Source organism: Zophobas morio, unplaced genomic scaffold (genome assembly GCF_036711695.1).
Source record: "Zophobas morio isolate AGI-343-1 ecotype UQ-CSIRO unplaced genomic scaffold, CSIRO_AGI_Zmor_V1 ptg000003l, whole genome shotgun sequence".
In the NCBI taxonomy this organism is placed as follows: domain Eukaryota; kingdom Metazoa; phylum Arthropoda; class Insecta; order Coleoptera; family Tenebrionidae; genus Zophobas; species Zophobas morio.
The window spans coordinates 1,217,548-1,239,865 of NW_026972108.1; the positions used below are offsets into that span (position 1 = coordinate 1,217,548).

Genomic DNA, 22,318 nt, shown 5'->3' on the forward strand with positions numbered 1-22,318 from the left:
GAACTAAAAGTTTGATTCCAAGAAGTCAGATTAGGTCAGATCGGATCAAATCAGGCCAAGTCAGGTCATGTCAGATGGAACTAAGTCTGATCAGGTCAGTCCAGTCAAGTCATCAAGTCAGGTCATGCTATATCAAATCAGATGACATCAGATTTTGTCGTATCAAGTCAGGTTAAGTCATGCTAAACTGATTCTAGAAGGTACATTTTTACTGTTTTTGAACATGATAATGGAAATTAGTTTTTTGTTGTATAGTAAAGAAGCAAAAGACTAGATGTTGAAGTACCATTCTGTGAAAAATATAAAAATGAAAAAATCAAAAGATACAATATTATTTTTGCGAAAACGCTCATTCGCTTTAGTTTTCACACTTATTCGGTCTCGCGAAGAAACGGGGATTATTTTCTGTTATTATTTTAGTTATATGATATCGTTTTTTTTTTTTAAGTTCACCTTCAGTTACTCATGTAGCAGTAATCTTTTTTCAGATATTTGTCGAAAATGAATTAAATCAAATTTTGTTTATCAAGGAGACACAGACACAGAAAAAAATGTTTTGTTGGAAATTTATTGATGCAGGATTTCTTCCAAGAAGCAAACCTCATGTTCGGCAAATATTGAAATTTGTAGATTCTATAGATATACAGGGTCGCTAAATATCTTGAGAACCAATTGTACAAATCAACTGAACTTAAGTATAGCAATACAAGAAGTTGTGGTCTAATTATTCGTCAAAAAAAAAATGTTTTTACACTTTTATCTTAGCAGGTACTAGCCCCGCCCACCCACCCTCTCTTTTCTTACAGGGTATGTGATGTGCCAAAATCATGCATTTTTTTCCTTACATGTCAAATTAAAATTATTTTCAAAGCTAAATTAATTACAAACGAGAATTCACATTCCTAAAAAAAATTACTCTGATTTAATAATTAGATCGTTATCTTTGTTTGATATCATTAATTTAGTCTTTTCCTTTAATTGCATATAAAAATCTCGGTTTCATCGTTAAAATACAACCCATTGATTTAAGATGTTCGTCTGCAATCTTTCTTCGGGATCAACACGAATTTTTTTAGCTCCTAGAATTTTTTGTGGATTTTTAGACAAGTTCGTCAGAAGTTCAATTCTTCAGTATGTTTTTGAGCGACAAAATTAACATCAAAATGTCTTTTGTTGATTTCGGCCTTTTTCCCGGCTTGATTTCTTGGAAAATTTCTACCAGTTTTCCGATATCCTCGAAATGAAATGTAAACAATTTTAAGGTATTTTAATATTTCGAAATCTAGAAGTCGATTCGTCTTTGCATTATTTTACCTGATAGACGTATCTTTCCTACGTAAAAAGAGTTTTTCCGGAGTTGTAATTTTAGTCCGGGACCATCAATTTGTAAAATTTTTGACCTTCCAATTCCTTCAAAAATTACCACAAGCATTTCTTTTGTTGATTTCCTACACGTTTCCTGGAATCATAAAAATAAGGTAAGTCTGACAAATTTGAAAATATTTTCGCATGTACCTCGTCGAAATTTGTTTTCCAGAATTTTTTGTGAATTTTTCAATACCATATGTGATGTTTTTGAACTTTTCCCGAGCAATGCCAAAATTAACAAAAAATTTCTTGCGTTGATTTCGACTTCTAGTTTTGCGGCTTCAATTCGAAAAAATGTTTTTCTCGGAAGTGTCAAAATGCAATGTAACAAATTTTGAGATACTTCTTTTAAAATTTCGAGTTTGAAAGCGAATACATATTTCGAAAACCGGCTGTAATATCGACTTTGAATGATTTTACCTGATAGACGTATCTTTACTAGGTGAACAAGATTTTTTTTATAATTTTTGGCTGCCTAATTCTCCTGGAGTTGCGGTGATACTGTCGGGATATCAATGTGCTGTATATTTCGATTACGTTCGCCGAAATCGGTCTTCCAGAATATTTTAGCAGTTAGTTTCGGCCTCATTTTTCGATAGCTCCTACCATTTTTCCAGAATCGCCTACTGAAATTTGAAATTTTTTGAATTAAAAAAAAAATGTTTTCAAAATCTTCTACTTAAACTGCGTTTTTGGAATCAGCACGACTAAATCTGTGTTCCCGAATTTTTTGCAAATTCTTCGGCAAATTTTTGAAAGCAAAATTTTTTCAACCAATTTTCGACAGTTTTCGAAATTTAACCAAAAAGATTTTTTTATAGATTTCAGCCTCTAGAAGTTGGTTCAGCCTCATTTCTCCGATGGCTTCTACCATTTTTCGACAAGGATCAACTGAAATATTTCAGTTTTGTGATTAAACTTTTGGTATTTTATTTTTTACGAATTTGAAAAAGTTTTGAGTGGCCCAGTGTTTTTTCTTTTCATTCGGGAGACTCTTAGATACCCTTGGTGTTTTTTTTGCCCATGGAGATTTTTTTTTGTAAATCATTTAAAATAATTTTAGAAACTTTTTGTGTTCTATTTTTGGAAAATTCTGACCTGACCTGTTTTTGTAAACAGTATCTCATTTGCCAAAATCACTCTTATCTTAGCAGGTTCTAGCCCCGCCCACCCACCCTCTCTTGTCTTATAGGGTATGCCATTTGCCAAAATCATGCATTTTTTTGCTTACGTATCAAATTAAAATTATTCTCAAAGCTAAATTAACTACAAACGAGAATTCACATTCCTGAAAAAAATTACTCTGATTTAATATAATTAGATCGTTATCTTTGTTTGATATCATTAATTTAGTCTTTTCCATTAATTGTATATAAAAATCTCGGTTTCATTGTTAAAATACAACCCATTGATTTAAGATGTTCGTCTGCAATCTTTCTTCGGGATCAACACGAATTTTTTTAGCTCCTAGAATTTTTTGTGGATTTTAAGACAACTTCGTCAGAAGTTCAATTCTTCAGTATGTTTTTGAGCGACAAAATTAACATCAAAATGTTTTTTGTTGATTTCGGCCTTTGGAAGTTTTTCCCGGCTTGATTTCTTGGAAAATTTCTACCAGTTTTCCGATATCCTCGAAATGAAATGTGAAAAATTTTAAGGTATTTTAAAATTTTTAATTTGAAAACGAATATTTCGAAATCTAGAAGTCGATTCGTCTTTGCATTATTTTACCTGATAGACGTATCTTTCCTACGTAAAGAGTTTTTCCGGAGTTGTAATTTTAGTCCGGGACCATCAATATGTAAAATTTTTGACCTTCCAATTCCTTCAAAAATTACCACAAGCATTTCTTTTGTTGATTTCCTACACGTTTTCTGGAATCATAAAAATAAGGTAAGTCTGACAAATTTGAAAATATTTTTGCATGTACCTCGTCGAAATTTGTTTTCCAGAATTTTTTGTGAATTTTTCAATACCATATGTGATGTTTTTGAACTTTTCCCGAGCAATGCCAAAATTAACAAAAAATTTCTTGCTTTGATTTCGACTTCTAGTTTTGCGGCTTCAATTCGAAAAAATGTTTTTCTCGGAAGTGTCAAAATGAAATGTAACAAATTTTGAGATACTTCTTTTAAAGTTTCGAGTTTGAAAGCGAATACATATTTCGAAAACCGGCTGTAATATCGACTTTGAATGATTTTACCTGATAGCCGTATCTTTACTAGGTGAACAAGATTTTTTTTATAATTTTTGGCTGCCTAATTCTCCTGGAGTTGCGGTGATACTGTCGGGATTATCAATGTGCTGTATATTTCGATTACGTTCGCCGAAATCGGTCTTCCAGAATATTTTAGAAGTTAGTTTCGGCCTCATTTTTCGATAGCTCCTACCATTTTTCCAGAATCGCCTACTGAAATTTGAAATTTTTTGAATTTAAAAAAAAATGTTTTCAAAATCATCTACTTAAACTGCGTTTTTGGAATCAGCACGACTAAATCTGTGTTCCCGAATTTTTTGCAAATTCTTCGGCAAATTTTTGAAAGCAAACTTTTTTTATAGATTTCAACCTCTAGAAGTTGGTTCAGCCTCATTTCTCCGATAGCTTCTACCATTTTTCGACAAGGATCAACTGAAATATTTCAGTTTTGTGATTAAACTTTTGGTATTGTATTTTTTACGAATTTGAAAAAGTTTGAGTGTCCCAGTGTTTTTTCTTTTCATTCGGGAGACTCTTAGATACCCATGGTGTTTTTTTTGCCCATGGAGATTTTTTTTTTGTAAATCATTTAAAATAATTTTAGAAACTTTTTGTGTTCTATTTTTGGAAAATTCTGACCTGACCTGTTTTTGTAAACAGTATCTCATTTGCCAAAATCACTCTTATCTTAGCAGGTTCTAGCCCCGCCCACCCACCCTCTCTTGTCTTATATCAAATTAAAATTATTCTCAAAGCTAAATTAACTACAAACGAGAATTCACATTCCTGAAAAAAATTACTCTGATTTAATAATTAGATCGTTATCTTTGTTTGATATCATTAATTTAGTCTTTTCCTTTAATTGAACATAAAAATCTCAGTTTCATCGTTAAAATACAACCCATTGAGAAAGTATGTGATATTGATGGCCGTTTTCCTTTTTTGTTGTCAGACATTATTTTTGACTAGTAATAAAATTTTAATTAATGAATTAATGAATTTAAAAGAGGTGTCTCTAAAGGTCTTATAAACGATAAAATATTAAATTTTGTTTTTTGTTTAGATGCAGGTTTGTAGTGGACTTTCAACATTATGAAATTAATTTATTTTTCTAAATACACCTCTGAAATTTGCTGGTGTTGGTCTAAGTGAGTGTAACAACCGCTATAAAATTGTAATGGTACACAAAGATAGTGTGAACTGTGATATAGCCCATTTGGTGAATGATTTCAGGACATTTCTTAGTTCCTAGAAACAAAAAAGTAGGTCTTTTTTTGCCGTATCTGGTATTTTCTTCAAGTACAAAGAAAATTAATTATCGTGTCATCCTCTGTTGTTATGGATAACGCAACTAACTCGGTGCTCTTGTAGATAGATGTTCAAATAATCCGAATGGCGCAAATCAGGCATTAGGGATCGTGATTTACGAGTGGTATTTTCATTCCTTCGTTGACAGCTAATTCATTACCACTTATATGTTGTTAATATAATTCCCGAAGCTAATATTTATGTTAGTTTTTATTTCCGGCGGGCATAAAAGTCCATGCAACATTATTTCGCAGCCAAAAATCCAGAGGCCCCAAAAAAGCCCCTCTTGGTCACTTCCAGCACTCGCGAACCGTCCAAATTAGCATGAGAAAGAACCCGTGGCAGCGTTGGCACAAGACGCACAATCGTCCAATGAGAGCGTCGCGATTAATTGAGAATTGTCATTTGATTCATGCAGCGACCAATCACAATGGAACGGTTTTATAATTGCACATTTCTAGGTACATACGTGCATTAATTAAGCAAATGAGCAGGTGCAAGGCAAGGCTGCGAGAATGGTCGGTGTCGATACGGCGGCTCGTCTGCGTACATTTCGCTGGATTTGCGTTTGGCGCTTTTGTCGGGGGGCATTTTTATTCGGTTGGCAAACGTGCAATATGTCAGCTTGTGCAACGGTTTGCGCAACGTTGGCTGTCCTTGCGGCAGAGACACACGATGCTGTGTGTGTGCCTGCAGTCGACGTTCACTTCATTTCCGGGATGTGGATTTTTATTGATTGCGCGCCAATTTTATTCCTGAAGCGTTCGGTAATTGCTAAAAAAAGAGGATGACGGGAGGTGCGAGCAGTTGATGTGTCACATATTGCGTGCCGAGGAAGATGTTCCAAATGGTGGAAGTTTGGAAGCGAAATCGAGAAAAAGGACTAGCTGAAATTTTTTACTTCCCGAGCGTAAGCAAAGGAAGTATTGTAATCGAGTCCGTCGGCCGACTCTCTACTTTTACGTTTTCTCGATCTTTCATGACCCCTAGAAGACGAAGAAATAGGTCTCCCATTTCCGTCTGTCTGTCCGTCTGTCCGTCTGTCCGTCTGTTGTCCCGGATTTTTATTAGACAGATAATCTCCGAAAGTACTCGACCGATTGTTGTGAAATTTTGTACTTATATTAAGAATATCATGTAGATGGTAAAACGCTAACCAAAATTTGTCTAATCATCCCCACCACTAATGCGATGACGTCACTTCAAAATTGTACATAGTAAATGGGTTTTCAATTGTATAAAATAGCATAGTCCTACACATGTAGTTTACAACACAATCGACTTTTCACCCGAAACGTCCAGATTTTTGGAAAAAAAATCAAAATTATAAAACAATATTTTGAAATTTAATTTTTAATCTGCTAACCAGAATGCTTTGAAATGTTGCAGATGTTTTAAGGCTATAAAGAGCATCATAAATCTTTAGTCAAAAAATATTTGCTTATCCCCTCCAAAAACTTGATGACGTCAGCTCAAAAGTTTGTGGAATAAATCATATCTAAAACGTACAAAATATGATGAGTCTGTACTTGTGATATATCACTCCATTCATATTTTTTGGATTTGCATATACAGGGTGACTCAAAAAAATTAATGAATGCGTAAATATATTTTATTGATTTAATCAGGAACTACAAAACCGAATGCTCTGAAATCTTGCAGATGTTTTAAGGTCATAAAGAGCATAATAAATGTTTAGTCAGAATATATTTGCTTATCCCATCCAAAAACTTGATGACGTCAGCTCGAAAGTTTGCCGAATAAATCATATCTAAAATGTACAAAATATGATGAGCCTGTACTTGTCATTTATCACTCCATTCATATTTTTTGGATTTGCATATACAGAGTGACTCAAAAAAATTAATGAATGCGTAAATATATTTTATTGATTTAATCGGGAACTACAAAACGGAATGCTCTGACATTTTGCAGATGTTTTAAGGTTATAAAGAGCATAATAAATGTTTAATCAAAATATATTTGCTTATCCCCTCCAAAAACTTGATGACGTCAGCTCGAAAATTTGCCGAATAAATCCTATCTAAAATGTACAAAATATGATGAGTCTGTACTTGTGATCTATCACTCCATTCATATTTTTTGGATTTGCATATACAGGGTGATTCAAAAAAATAAATGAAAGCGTAAATTTGTTTTACTGATTTACTCAGGAACTACAAAACCGAATGCTTCGAAATCTTGAAGATATTTTAAAATTATCATAAGCATGGTAAATTTTTGATCAAAATGTATTTGGTCGTCCCCCCTAAAAAATTTATGACGTCACCACAAAATTTTGCTGAATAAATCCTATCTAAAATGTACAAAACATGGTGAATCTCTTCTTGTGATTTATCATTCCATTCAAATTTTTTCGATTTGCATATACAGGGTGACTCAAAAAATTAATGAATGCGTAAATTTATTTTATTGATTTAATCAGGAACTACAAAACCGAATGCTTTGAAATCTTGCAGATGTTTTAAGGTTATAAAGAGCATAATAAATTTTTAGTCAAAATATATTTGGTTATCTTCTACAAAAAACTGATGACGTCAGCTCAAAAGTTTGCCGAATAAATCGTATCTAAAATGTACAAAATATGATGAGTCTGTACTTGTGATTTATCATTCCATTCATATTTTTGGATTTGCATATGCAGGGTGACTCAAAAAAATTAATGAAGGCGTGAATTTATTTTATCGATTTAATCAGGAATTACAAAACCGAATGCTTTGAAATCTTGGGAATATTTTAAAGTTATTATAAGCATGGTAAACTTTTGTTCAAAATGTATTTGTTCATCCCTCCTAAAAAAATTGATGACGTCACCCTTAAATTTTGCTGAATAAATCCTATCTAAAATGCAAAAAATATGATGAGTTTGTACTTGTGATTTATCATTTCATTCATATTTTTTAGATTTTCTTAAGAGGTGGTTCAAAAAAATTAATGAAGTCAATTTATTTTATTGATTAAATTAAAGGCAACACTTATTATTAGTATTACACCCCAACCAACCCAATTTGGTAGACACAAAATTTGTTAAAGGAAAAACTGGGTTGAAACATAAGGGTAGCACGCTTATTCACATCGACTTTAACATTACAGACCTGCATTTGTTTTATGCGTTCACGTGGTTCCGCGAATGTGAAATAGACATGTTTATAATCAACCAATTGTGAATTTCACCGTCAAGAATTAAAATAAAACCCAATGTTTTATATAATAAGCGGAAGTCGAAGCAATAAAACCGATGGTCGTTTTGTTTACAGTTTCTCTGTTTGACTCTCACGTATGCTGTTACGCCTGTCATCTTAAATTAAGAATGTTTATACATACACGATTTTCAGTTGCCTCTGATACGTATACGTGAGTAAATTGTTTCGTTATTTTATTGATTATTACAAATCAATATTCAAAACGACCCAATTCATTTTCCCGAAAATTTGAGAATATAATAATTTTATTCTTAGTATTACACTACATCTGTCCCAACTGATATACGTGTCCTTGCAAAAATGTTGATGACGTCATCGCAATTTTTTTTTAAATACCCACTACAAAAATGTAATGAGAAAAAAAACACAATAGGCATGCAGTCGTCAAGTTTCCGACAGCGAGGGAAGTACTGTCTACACTCTTTAGACCAATTTTTTGAATGGAGTTTTTGTTCGGACGGTTTTAACATTTTAACAAGTTGTTTAGGTTGAGTGGGCTTCAGCTGAAAATGTTCATTGTGATTGCTTTACTCCGGAAACACGTTAGCCGTCGGTTTATAAACTATTTCTAGAGAATACGATAAAAGTAACAGTATCGAGCGAAATTTACTTGCAGTAAGTTCCACAGAAGATGGATAACTCGCTTGACCGGATAATTAAGAGCAAAATAATTTTCTGGTTTGTTTAAGGCTGTTCTGTGTCACACCACTTATCACTTATGTTTGCTCGACATTGTGACACAGGCCAGTACTTAATTAATTTTCTAGAAATCAATCCTCGGGTTAAAAATTCTGGGAAATACATTTCGACGAACTGATTCGAAAAACAAAACGTCTTGATGGTCCCCAACTCTTCAAATATCTCTAAAATTGTCATTTCTTTTTCCGGGCGATTTACCACTTTCATATTTTCTTGGCGTTTTGTGACCTCGAGAGTACGAAATGAGTGGTGTCCCGTTTCCGTCTGTCTGTCTGGCGTATGTGCAGATTTTAATTAGACAATGTAATTTCCGAAACTGCTGGACCGATTTTTCTCACATTTTATACATATGTATAGTAAGAATCTCATGTAGATGGTTAAAATAAGATACTTCTTTATTTATGGTGTATGGATCCGTGCTGAGTTTTCACCCTAGACATCCAGATTTTTGGAAAAAAATTAAAAATTTTGCAATTTAGCTTTGAAATCGCAAAAATGAGTGCTCTGAAAACTTGCAAGTGTTTTAACGTTATTCTAATTGTGGTAAATCATCAACCCATGATTCATAAGTGGTATCACAAAAAATAAAATACCAAAATCAAATCTTATAATTTTTCGAAAAATCTGGATTTATTTACCTGGGATGGGTTTTTTGATATCACAGTTTTTCGTTTTTTCATTTTCTTTCAATTTTCAATTTTGGCATTTTTCAATGTTTCGGTTTCATGATACTTTGTTTTTTCAAGTTTAATTTTTCCAATTTTTCAATTTCTCGACTTCTAAATTTTTCAGTTTTTCGTGTCTTCAATTTTTCGATTTGAACTTTTTCAATTTTGCGATATTACAATTTTTCAGTTTTCGATTTTTCAGTTTCTAAATTTTTAATTATACATTTTTTCATGTTTCCGTTTCCGCAGTGTTTGCGGTTCTTAATTTTTAGTTTTCGTTTTCGGAATTTTTAATTTTCATTTTCTCAATTTTATTTTCGCAGTTTATCTTTTTTTCATTTCCTTTTATTCTTTGATTTTTCAATTCGTTGATTTTCCATTTTTTAAAATTTTTCAATTTTGCAATTTTTGGATTTTCAGTTGACCGATATCCGATTTCTTTAATTTTCAATATATCAATTTTACATTATTTCGTTTTTCCGATTTGGCACTTTTTCTCAATTTTTAATTTTTCGAATTAATTTAATTATTCGTCAATTTTACAGGTTCTGGATTTCCAATTTTTAGATTTCAAAGTTTTCATTGTGTACATTTTTGATTTTTCAATTTTACAATTCTTAAATTTTTCAATTTTTAATTCAAACAGTCCAAATTCGAAAAATTAGAAATCGCGAAAGTAAAGGTCGGAAAAAATTGACAAATATAAAAACTGAAAAAACGAAAACGTGGAAAATTGAAAACTTGTAAAAAATCGAAAAATTATAGAATCGTTAAAATTGTAAAATCGGATAACTGACACACTGAAAGATCGAAAAAATAAAAATAGAAAAATTGAATAGAAGTTTTAAAATCCAATAATGAATGGAAAAATTTAATAATCGTAAAATGGAAACATCTTCAAAAATTTTAATTATTATTACGTACTTAAATTGAAAACTAGACAAATTGCAAATCAAAAATTGAAAAGTCGAGAAACTAAAAAAAAAAAAACGAAAAAGTAAAAAAAATTAGAAGTTAAAAAATAAAAAATCGGAAAATTCACATTGAAAAAATATACATAAATTCAGAATATTGAAAAACAAGGAATCGAAAAAATTAGAAACCCAAACGAAAAATTGCAAATCGAAAACTTGAAAAATTAAAAATGAAAAACTCGTAAAATTACAAATTGAAAATTGAAGCATATAAAAGTTGGAAAATCGAAAAACTGAAAAATTTAAAAACAATTGGAAGTCCGAAAATTGAAAAAATCGAAATTAAAAAAAAACAAAAAATTATAAACTCGAACTTTGAAAAATAGAAAAATAGTAAAATTGAAGAAAATAAAGAACCGAAATGAAAAGTTGTAAATCGAAAATTTGAAGAAATGAAAAATTAAGGAAAAGTCGAGAAATTTCAAATCGAAAAATTGCAGAATGCAGAAATTGAAGAAACAATAAAATGAAGAACTGAAAACCACAATTCGAAAAACTAAAGAGACGAAAAATTGAAACATTGGAAAACTAAAAATCGAAAAAATAATGAATCGGAAAATTCCAAAAAAGAAAAGACGAATCAAATGGAAATAGTACAATCGAAAAATTGCAAATCGAAATCTTGAAAAATTAAAAATGAAAAACTCGTAAAGTTACAAATTGAAAAATTGAAAATCGAAGCATATAAAAGTTGGAAAATCGAAAAACTGAAAAATTTAAAAACAATTGGAAGTCGGAAGATTAAAAAAAAATCGAAATTAAAAAAAAACAAAAAATTATCAACTCGAACTTTGAAAAATAGAAATATTGTAAAATTGAAGAAAATAAAGAACCGAAATGAAAAGTTGTGAATCGAAAATTTGAAGAAATGAAAAATTACGGAAAAGTCGAGAAATTTCAAATCGAAATGCAGAATGCAGAAATTGAAGAAACAATAAAATGAAGAACTGAAAACCACAATTCGAAAAACTAAAGGGACGAAATATTGAAACATCGGAAAACTTAAACTCGAAAAAATAATGAATCGGAAAATTCCAAAAAAGAAAAGACGAATCAAATGGAAATAGTACAATCGAAAAATTATAGAATCGTCAAGATTGTAAATCGTGACACTGAAAGATCGAAAAATTGAAAAATTAAATGTCGAGAAATTGAAAAAAAAGCAGAAAAAATGAACAAGTTTTAAAATTCAATATCTGAAAACTGAAAAACTGAAACATTTTAAGAAACGAAAATCGAGAAAACAAAATATTTGAAATTGGAAAAACAAAAAAAAAATTAGAAGTTGGAAAATCGAAAAGCTGAAAAATTTAAAAACAAAAATTAAAATTGTAAAACTGAAGAAACAAACAAAAATGAAAAAATGAAGAACTGCAAAACGAAAAATTGAAAAATTAAAAATTAAAAGCTCGTGAAATTACAGCTCAAAAGTCTGCAAAATCTAAGAACTGAAACTTCCAGAAGTTAGAAAAACGAAAAACTGAAAAATTGTAAAATAAAAACTCGAAGAATTGCAAATCGAAAACTTGAAAAATTAAAAATGAAAAACTCGCAAAATTACAAATTGAACAATTGAAAATCGAAGCATATAAAAGTTTGAAAATCGAAAAACTGGAAAATTTAAAAACAATTGGAAATCGGAAAATTGAGAAAATCGAAATTAAAAAAAAAACAAAAAAATTATAAACTCGAACTTTGAAAAATAGAAACATTGTAAAATTGAAGAAAATAAAGAACCGAAATGAAAAGTTGTAAATCGAAAATTTGAAGAAATGAAAAATTAAGGAAAAGTCGAGAAATTTCAAATCGAAAAATTGCAGACTGCAGAAATTGAAGAAACAATAAAATGAAAAACTGAAAACCACAATTCGAAAAACTAAAGAGACGAAAAACTGAAACATTGGAAAACTAAAAATCGAAAAAATAATGAATCGGAAAATTCCAATAAAGAAAAGACGAATCAAATGGAAATAGTACAATCGAAAAATTGAAAAATTAAATGTTGAGAAATTGAAAAAAAAGCAGAAAAAATGAAAACGTTTTAAAATCCAATATCTGAGAACCGAAAAACGGAAACATTTTAAAAAACGAAAATCGAGAAAACAAAATATCTGAAAAAAACAAAAAAAAATTTAGAAGTTGGAAAATCGAAAAACTGAAAAATTTAAAAACAATTGGAAGTCGGAAAATTGAAAAAAATCGAAATTAAAAATTAAAAAAAAACAAAAAATTATAAACTCGAACTTTGAAAAACAGAAAAATTGTAAAATTGAAGAAAATAAAGAACCGAAATGAAAAGTTATAAATCGAAAATTTGAATAAAAACTCGAAGAATTGCAAATCGAAAATTTGAAAAATTAAAAATGAAAAACTCGTAAAATTACAAATTGAAGAATTGAAAATCGAAGCATATAAAAGTTGGAAAATCGAAAAACTGAAAAATTTAAAAACAATTGGAAATCGGAAAATTGAAAAAATCGAAATTAAAAAAAAAACAAAAAAAAATATAAATTCGAACTTTGAAAAATAGAAAAATTGTAAAATTGAAGAAAATAAAGAACCGAAATGAAAAGTTGTAAATCGAAAATTTGAATAAAAACTCGAAGAATTGCAAATCGAAAACTTGAAAAATTAAAAATGAAAAACTCGCAAAATTACAAATTGAACAATTGAAAATCGAAGTATATAAAAGTTGGAAAATTGAAAAACTGAAAAATTTAAAAACAATTGGAAATCGGAAAATTGAAAAAATGAAATTAAAAAAAAAAACAAAAAAAATTATAAACTCGAACTTTGAAAAATAGAAAAATAGTAAAATTGAAGAAAATAAAGAACCGAAATGAAAAGTTGTAAATCGAAAATTTGAATAAAAACTCGAAGAATTGCAAATCGAAAACTTGAAAAATTAAAAATGAAAAACTCGTAAAATTACAAATTGAAGAATTGAAAATCGAAGCATATAAAAGTTGGAAAATCGAAAAACTGAAAAATTTAAAAACAATTGGAAGTCGGAAAATTGAAAAAATCGAAATTAAAAAAAAAAAAACAAAAAATTATAAACTCGAACTTTGAAAAATAGAAAAATAGTAAAATTGAAGAAAATAAAGAACCGAAATGAAAAGTTGTGAATCGAAAATTTGAAGAAATGAAAAATTACGGAAAAGTCGAAAAATTTCAAATCGAAAAATTGCAGAATGCAGAAATTGTAGAAACAATAAAATGAAAAACTGAAAACCACAATTCGAAAAACTAAAGAGACGAAAAATTGAAACATTGGAAAACTAAAAATCGAAAAAATAATGAATCGGAAAATTCCAAAAACGAAAAAACGAATCAAATGGAAATAGTACAATCGAAAAATTATAGAATCGTCAAGATTGTAAATCGTAACACTGAAAGATCGAAAAATTGAAAAATTAAATGTCGAGAAATTGAAAAAAAAAACAGAAAAAATTAAAAAGTTTTAAAATCCAATATCTGAAAACTGAAAAACTGAAACATTTTAAAAAACGAAATCGAGAAAACAAAATATCTCAAATTGGAAAAACAAAAAAAAAATAAAAAAGCTGAAAAATTTAAAAACAAAAATTAAAATTGTAAAACTGAAGAAACAAACAAAAATGAAAAAATGAAGAACTGCAAAACGAAAAATTGAAAAATTAAAAATTAAAAGCTCCTCAAATTACAACTCAAAAGGCTGCAAAATCTAAGAACTGAAACTTCCAGAAGTTAGAAAAACGAAAAACTGAAAAATTGTAAAATAAAAACTCGAAGAATTGCAAATCGAAAACTTGAAAAATTAAAAATGAAAAACTCGTAAAATTACAAATTGAACAGTTGAAAATCGAAGCATATAAAAGTTGGAAAATCGAAAAACTGAAAAATTCAAAAACAATTGCAAATCGGAAAATTGAAAAAATCGAAATTAAAAAAAAACAAAAAAAATATAAACTCGAACTTTGAAAAATAGAAAAATAGTAAAATTGAAGAAAATAAAGAACCGAAATGAAAAGTTGTAAATCGAAAATTTGAATAAAAACTCGAAGAATTGCAAATCGAAAACTTGAAAAATTAAAAATGAAAAACTCGTAAAATTACAAATTGAAGAATTGAAAATCGAAGCATATAAAAGTTGGAAAATCGAAAAACTGAAAAATTTAAAGACAATTGGAAATCGGAAAATTGAAAAAATCGAAATTAAAAAAAAACAAAAAAAATTATAAACTCGAACTTTGAAAATTAGAAAAATTGTAAAATTGAAGAAAATAAAGAACCGAAATGAAAAGTTGTAAATCGAAAATTTGAAGAAATGAAAAATTAAGGAAAAGTCGATAAATTTCAAATCGAAAAATTGCAGACTGCAGAAATTGAAGAAACAATAAAATGAAGAACTGAAAACCACAATTCGAAAAACTAAAGAGACGAAAAATTGAAACATTGGAAAACTAAAAATCGAAAAAATAATGAATCGGAAAATTCCAAAAAAGAAAAGACGAATCAAATGGAAATAGTACAATCGAAAAATTGCAAATCGAAATCTTGAAAAATTAAAAATGAAAAACTCGTAAAATTACAAATTGAACAATTGAAAATCGAAGCATATAAAATTTGGAAAATCGAAAAACTGAAAAATTCAAAAACAATTGCAAATCGGAAAATTGAAAAAATCGAAATTAAAAAAAAACAAAAAAAATTATAGACTCGAACTTTGAAAAATAGAAAAATTGTAAAATTGGAGAAAATAAAGAACCGAAATGAAAAGTTGTAAATCGAAAATTTGAAGAAATGAAAAAGTAAAGAAAAGTCGAGAAATTTCAAATCGAAAAATTGCAGAATGCAGAAATTGAAGAAACAATAAAATGAAAAACTGAAAACCACAATTCGAAAAACTAAAGAGACGAAAAATTGAAACATTGGAAAACTAAAAATCGAAAAAATAATGAATCGGAAAATTCCAGAAAAGAAAAGACGAATCAAATGGAAATAGTACAATCGAAAAATTATAGAATCGTCAAGATTGTAAATCGTGACACTGAAAGATCGAAAAATTGAAAAATAATGTCGAGAAATTGAAAAAAAAAGCAGAAAAAATGAAAAAGTTTTAAAATCCAATATATGAAAACCGAAAAACTGAAACATTTTAAAAAACGAAAACCGAGAAAACAAAATATCTGAAATTGGAAAAACAAAAAAAAATAGAAGTTGGAAAATCGAAAACCTGTAAAATTTAAAAACAACAACTAAAATCGTAAAACTGAAGAAACAAACAAAAATGAAAAAGTGAAGAACTGCAAAAGGAAAAATTGAAAAATTAAAAATTAAATGCTCATGAAATTACAACTCAAAAGTCTGCAAAATCTAAGAATTGAAACTTCCAGAAGTTAGAAAAACGAAAAACTGAAAAATTGTAAAATAAAAACTCGAAGAATTGCAAATCGAAAACTTGAAAAATTAAAAATGAAAAACTCGTAAAATTACAAATTGAACAATTAAAAATCTAAGCATGTAAAACTAAGGAAAATCGAAAAATTGAAAAATTTAAAAACAATTGGAAATCGGAAAATTGAAAAAATCGAAATTAAAAAAAAAAACAAAAAAATTATAAACTCGAACTTTGAAAAATAGAAACATTGTAAAATTGAAGAAAATAAAGAACCGAAATGAAAAGTTGTAAATCGAAAATTTGAAGAAATGAAAAATTAAAGAAAAGTCGAGAAATTTCAAATCGAAAAATTGCAGAATGCAGAAATTGAAGAAACAATAAAATGAAGAACTGAAAACCACAATTCGAAAAACTAAAGAGACGAAAAATTGAAACATTGTAAAACTAAAAATCGAAAAAATAATGAATCGGAAAATTCCAAAAAAAAAAAGACGAATCAAATGGAAATAGTACAATCGAAAAATTATAGAATCGTCAAGATTGTAAATCGTAACACTGAAAGATCGAAAAATTGAAAAATTAAATGTCGAGAAATTGAAAAAAAAGCAGAAAAAATGAACAAGTTTTAAAATTCAATATCTGAAAACTGAAAAACTGAAACATTTTATAAAACGAAAACCGAGAAAACAAAATATCTCAAATTGGAAAACCAAAAAAAATTAGAAGTTGGAAAATCGAAAAGCTGTAAAATTTAAAAACAACAACTAAAATTGTAAAACTGAAGAAACAAACAAAAATGAAAAAGTGAAGAACTGCAAAAGGAAAAATTGAAAAATCAAAAATTAAATGCTCATGAAATTACAACTCAAAAGTCTGCAAAATCTAAGAATTGAAACTTCCAGAAGTTAGAAAAACGAAAAACTGAAAAATTGTAAAATAAAAACTCGAAGAATTGCAAATCAAAAACTTGAAAAATTAAAAATGAAAAACTCGTAAAATTACAAATTGTTCAATTGTTCAATTGCATATAAAAGTTGAAAAATCGAAAAACTGAATAATTTAAAAACAATTGGAAATCGGAAAATTGAAAAAATCCAAATTAAAAAAAAACAAAAAAATTATAAACTCGAACTTTGAAAATTAGAAAAATTGTAAAATTGAAGAAAATAAAGAACCGAAATGAAAAGTTGTAAATCGAAAATTTGAAGAAATGAAAAATTAAAGAAAAGTCGAGAAATTTCAAATCGAAAAATTGCAGAATGCAGAAATTGAAGAAACAATAAAATGAAGAACTGAAAACCACAATTCGAAAAACTAAAGAGACGAAAAATTGAAACATTGGAAAACTAAAAATCGAAAAAATAATGAATCGGAAAATTCCAAAAACGAAAAAACGAATCAAATGGAAATAGTACAATCGAAAAATTATAGAATCGTCAAGATTGTAAATCGTGACACTGAAAGATCGAAAAATTGAAAAATTAAATGTCGAGAAATTGAAAAAAAAGCAGAAAAAATGAAGAAGTTTTAAAATCCAATATATGAAAACCGAAAAACTGAAACATTTTAAAAAACGAAAACCGAGAAAACAAAATATCTGAAATTGGAAAAACAAAAAAAATTTAGAAGTTGGAAAATCGAAAAGCTGAAAAATTGTAAAATAAAAACTCGAAGAATCGCAAATCGAAAAGTTGAAAAAACAAAAAATTGAACTTGAAAATACAAAGAATGTTAAAATCGAACATGAAAAAATCGAAAAATTGCTGAAACAAAAAATAAAAAACCGGAACGAAAAGTTGCCAATCGAAATTTTGAAGAAATGAAAAATTAAAGAATCGACAAATGGAAAAAAAAATCAAAACAAAAAATTATGAAATAGAAACAAAAAAATTAATTGAAAAAAAAAACTGAAACGAAAAACTGCAAATCGAAAAACTGAAAAATTGAAAACTCGTGAAATCAAATCGAAAAATTGAAAAAACTCAACTCAAAAAAAATAAAAATTGGTTTAAATAATTTTTCAAAGAATCGGGATGTGTTAGGTCTTCGAAACTGCGACTTACCAAGCTGAAGTGCATTTACGAAAAAAATCAAAAGGTGCTCTTTTATTACCTCATAACGTCCTTTATTTTACAGTAAAACCAAGGGCATAAAACCAAAGCACTCAAAATTCCTGATCTAGCGTGCACCGCTTAAGGTACTTTTCTGTGTTAAAATATTCGCGCTTTATGAGAGAGTGGTACTTGTGGCAGTACCAACCAGCATACGTACCTGGTAGGCGGGTTTTTGCAGCAGACAATTTGTAGCGGGTTTCAAATGCCACAATCGCGCAGAATATAAATGTGATTTATTTCACTAGATCTCATCCAATTAGAACGTGTTTGCTATCTGTTTGGAGTTAGCTTGTCGATGGTCTGGACTTACGAAGTCCGACGAGTAGGTTCATTAACTGCCCATATGGGTCGGTGATTATGGTGAATATTTTCCGCTTGCAACAAACGCGTAAACTTCTTTAGATTTATTGCGATGTGTGGACGCAGCTGGAAAAATAATTGGCCACTGGGTGAGAAGGTGGTTGGTGTAACGAGCAGTCGATCGATCCCATTATTTATAGTTTTTTCGGGGTATCATAAACAGGACTGTCCATGTTGCTTCTGAACTTTGCGAAGATGATGCCACAATGAAATCATTCCATCACGCTTGACATTGACATTAACTAACCACTAGTATATTTTTGAGCACTGAAAGTAACAGGTGAATGTTTAAAATTAACTTACTTTGTCTAAAACGGTACCACCATTAAAATGCAGTCGGAATCCATAACTTTTCAGCCGTTTTCCTTCTTGTCCGGACCAATCGGTTGCGAAAAATTTTGCTCCTGGCTACCCTTCCGAAAATGTCACAACCCCAGATTTTTAAATGTTTCGGTGCTAGTCCGAGTGCAGTGCAACATTCTCCTAATTACCGATTTGGCCTTGCTTTTCGAATGCACTTCTCTCAATTCCGCAAAGGTCGAATATTGACACAAAGCCGGAGAGCCTTTTGTTGCGACATTTGTGCAGTTTCTCGGATTCTGGCCGAATTAGAAATGTGACTTAAATGTTAATAGAGCGACCAGTTGGATAATATAGGTGAGTACGGAGCTTGTTATTTGCGTCAAGTGGGCAAGTGCAGGATGAGTTTTCTAATGATGACTTAAAGCGATCGGTGTATAAATATTCATCGAGCTGTCACGGAGATTGCAGTTTTCGCGCCGGAGACGCCAGTGGTGGGTGGGATGGCGGCAAAAATTTATTAAGCGCATGTGCGGGTGGTATATTATAGAATAAATCGTGATTTTGACGTCCTCAAGTTCAAATATTAGGTTTACAAAATTATCGCCAGTTAAGGTGAATTTCATTAAAAAATTTTCTCTGGAGGTTATTTTGGAAGATGTTGGGACCTCTAGTGCAGTGTTCTTGAGTGGATCTTGGAGACTTCTGATGTTTTTTTTAAGAGTTAAAATAATCTTAACTTAAGCCACATCATTCTACTCAGGTCAGACAAGATCATATCTGGTCAGGTCAAGGCAGATCAGAGCAGTTCATGTCAGGCCAAGTCAGTTCATATCCGTCAAAGTCAAGTCGGATCAATTCAAGTCATATCCATTAAAGGCAGATCGGGTTAGGTGCTGTCAGGACCGATTAAGGCAGATTAGGACGGCTCAGACCAAATCAGTCATGTGACCCCAGGTCACCTCAGGTTAATTAAGCCAAATCAGTTCTCGTCAAGTCAAATCAAGGTTAAGTCAGGTCACATCTGTTAAAGTCAGGACGGTTTAAATCAAATCAGATCATATCAGTCCAGGTCATGTTAGGTCAGTTAGTTCAATTCAGTTCTACTAAGGTCAAATGTGGTCATATGAAGTCACATCATATCAGAGCGGTCAAGTCAGGTCAAGTAGAATCAGTCAGGCGAAATCTGTCTATTAAAATCAGATCAGAGGAGATCAGGTCATGTTAGGTCAGATCAAAGCAGACCAGAGCGGTTCAGATCAAATCGGGTTAGGTTTGGTGTTATTGTAGGTCGTGTCAGGTCAGTTAAGCCAAAACAGGTGTACTCAGATCAGGTATGCCCATGTCAGATCAAATCAAAGCAGATCAAATCAGGTCATGTTGAAGCCAGATGAATTTTGGTCAAGTCAAGTCAGATGAAACCATTAAAGCAATATTTTTTTACACTCATGATTCCTTATCCACCGATGCAAAAAGAAGGGTGTTGTAACTTTGAAACCTTTGTCTGTTTCAAGACATTTTCATTTTTTCGTTTCCTCAGTTTTACAAGTTCATGATTTTTACTTTTCATTTTCAGGATTTTATGATCATGATTTTTCGTTTTTCATTTTCTTTGAGTTTCGACTTTAATTTTTCCAACTTTTCTTTTTCTCGACTTCCGAATTTTTCAGTTTTTTGTTTCTCGAATTTTTCAATTTCCCAATTTTTTGTTATTCGGTTTTTCATGTTTTCGTTTCCTCAGTGTTCCAAGTTCTTGATTTTTATTTTTCATTTTTCCGATTTTTTTATTTTAATTTTCTTAATTTTTTCAGTGGTTCTTTCCATTTTTAAATTTTTCAGTTTTATTATTTTTGGATTTTCCAGGTATCCAATTTTCTAGTTACTTTAAATTTCAATATTAGGATTTTTTTTTCGATTTTGCACTTTTTCGGTCTTTACGTTTCTCCATTTTTTTAGTTTTCATTTTCTCAATTTTATTATAACAATTTTTCTTTTTTCATTTCCTTTCGATTTCATAATTTTTCGTGTTTCCAACTTTTCTATTTCTTGACTTCCGAATTTTTCAATTTTTCGTTTCTTCAATTTTTCAATTTTGCAATTTTTCGACGATTTTTCATTTTTCGATTTTTCAGTTTCCCAATTTTTAATTATTCTGTTTTTCATGTTTTCGTTTCCTCAGTGTTTCAAGTTCTTGACTTTTATTTCTCATTTTCTCGATTTTATAATTTTCATTTTCTCGATTTTATTATCACAAATTTTCGTTTTTCATTTTCTTTCATTTTTCAACTTTTGCGTTTTTCAATGTCTCGGTTTCATAATTTTTCGTTTTTTCAATTTGAATCTTTCCAACTTTTTTATTTCTCGAGTTCTGAATTTTTCAATTTTTCGACACCACAATTTTTCATTTTTCGATTTTTGAGTTTCTCAGTTTTTAATTATTCGGTTTTTCCACAGTGTTTCAAATTCTTGATTTTTATTTTTCGTTTTTCCGATTTTTTTATTTTAATTTTCTTAATTTTTTCAGTGGTTCTTTCCATTTTTAAATTTTTCAGTCTTATTATTTTTGGATTTTCCAGGTATCCAATTTTCTAGTTACTTTAAATTTCAATATTAGGATTTTTTTTTCGATTTTGCACTTTTTCGGTCTTTACGTTTCTCCATTTTTTTAGTTTTCATTTTCTCAATTTTATTATAACAATTTTTCTTTTTTCATTTCCTTTCGATTTCATAATTTTTCGTGTTTCCAACTTTTCTATTTCTTGACTTCCGAATTTTTCAATTTTTCGTTTCTTCAATTTTTCAATTTTGCAATTTTTCGACGATTTTTCATTTTTCGATTTTTCAGTTTCCCAATTTTTAATTATTCTGTTTTTCATGTTTTCGTTTCCTCAGTGTTTCAAGTTCTTGACTTTTATTTCTCATTTTCTCGATTTTATAATTTTCATTTTCTCGATTTTATTATCACAAATTTTCGTTTTTCATTTTCTTTCATTTTTCAACTTTTGCGTTTTTCAATGTCTCGGTTTCATAATTTTTCGTTTTTTCAATTTGAATCTTTCCAACTTTTTTATTTCTTGAGTTCTGAATTTTTCAATTTTTCGACACCACAATTTTTCATTTTTCGATTTTTGAGTTTCTCAGTTTTTAATTATTCGGTTTTTCCACAGTGTTTCAAATTCTTGATTTTTATTTTTCATTTTCCCGATTTTTTTATCTTAATTTTCTCGATTTTTTTATCACAATTTTTCGTTTTTTCATTTCCTTTATTTCTTCAATGGTTCTTTCCATTTTATAATTTTTCGTTTATTTAATTTTTCAACTTTTCAGTCTTTGATTTTTCAATTCCTCGATTTTCCAATTTTTAAATTTCTCAATTTTACAATTTTTGGATTTCCAATTGTCTTGATTTTCCGATTATTTTAATTTTGCACTTTTTCGGTCTCTAAGTTTCTGAATTTTTAATCTTTCGATTTTTTAATTTTTCTTCAATTTTTCAAGTTCTTCAGTTTCAATTTTTAGATTTCAAAGTTTTCATTTTATATCTTTTTTTCATTTTTGCTTTTTCAATTTTACAACTTTGCAATTTTCCCATTTTTTTTCTGATTCGAAAAGCTGAAAAATTGAAAAACTGAAAAATCGAAAAAATGAAGATATAAAAAATTGTAAAAACGACAAAGTGGAAAATCGAAAAACTGCAAATTGCAAAACTGAAGAAACGAAAGA

The 22,318-nt window shown here is 29.3% G+C and overlaps 1 long non-coding RNA gene across 3 annotated transcripts; it reads right to left on the minus strand.

Annotated features, from left to right (window-relative positions):
- Window positions 1-921: 921 nt before the first annotated feature.
- Window positions 922-18,976, minus strand: LOC135133006 (uncharacterized). Of its 3 annotated transcripts, XR_010281133.1 has the most exons (7): window positions 18,616-18,976; window positions 18,093-18,562; window positions 3,299-3,778; window positions 3,100-3,242; window positions 1,516-1,994; window positions 1,315-1,459; window positions 922-1,234 (listed from the first exon to the last, which is right to left on the minus strand). It is a non-coding gene; the product is annotated as an uncharacterized LOC135133006 (long non-coding RNA). The 3 variants fall into 3 exon arrangements; XR_010281134.1 differs by having other exon boundaries at window positions 922-1,459; window positions 18,619-18,976; XR_010281132.1 differs by having other exon boundaries at window positions 922-1,459.
- Window positions 18,977-22,318: the final 3,342 nt, after the last annotated feature.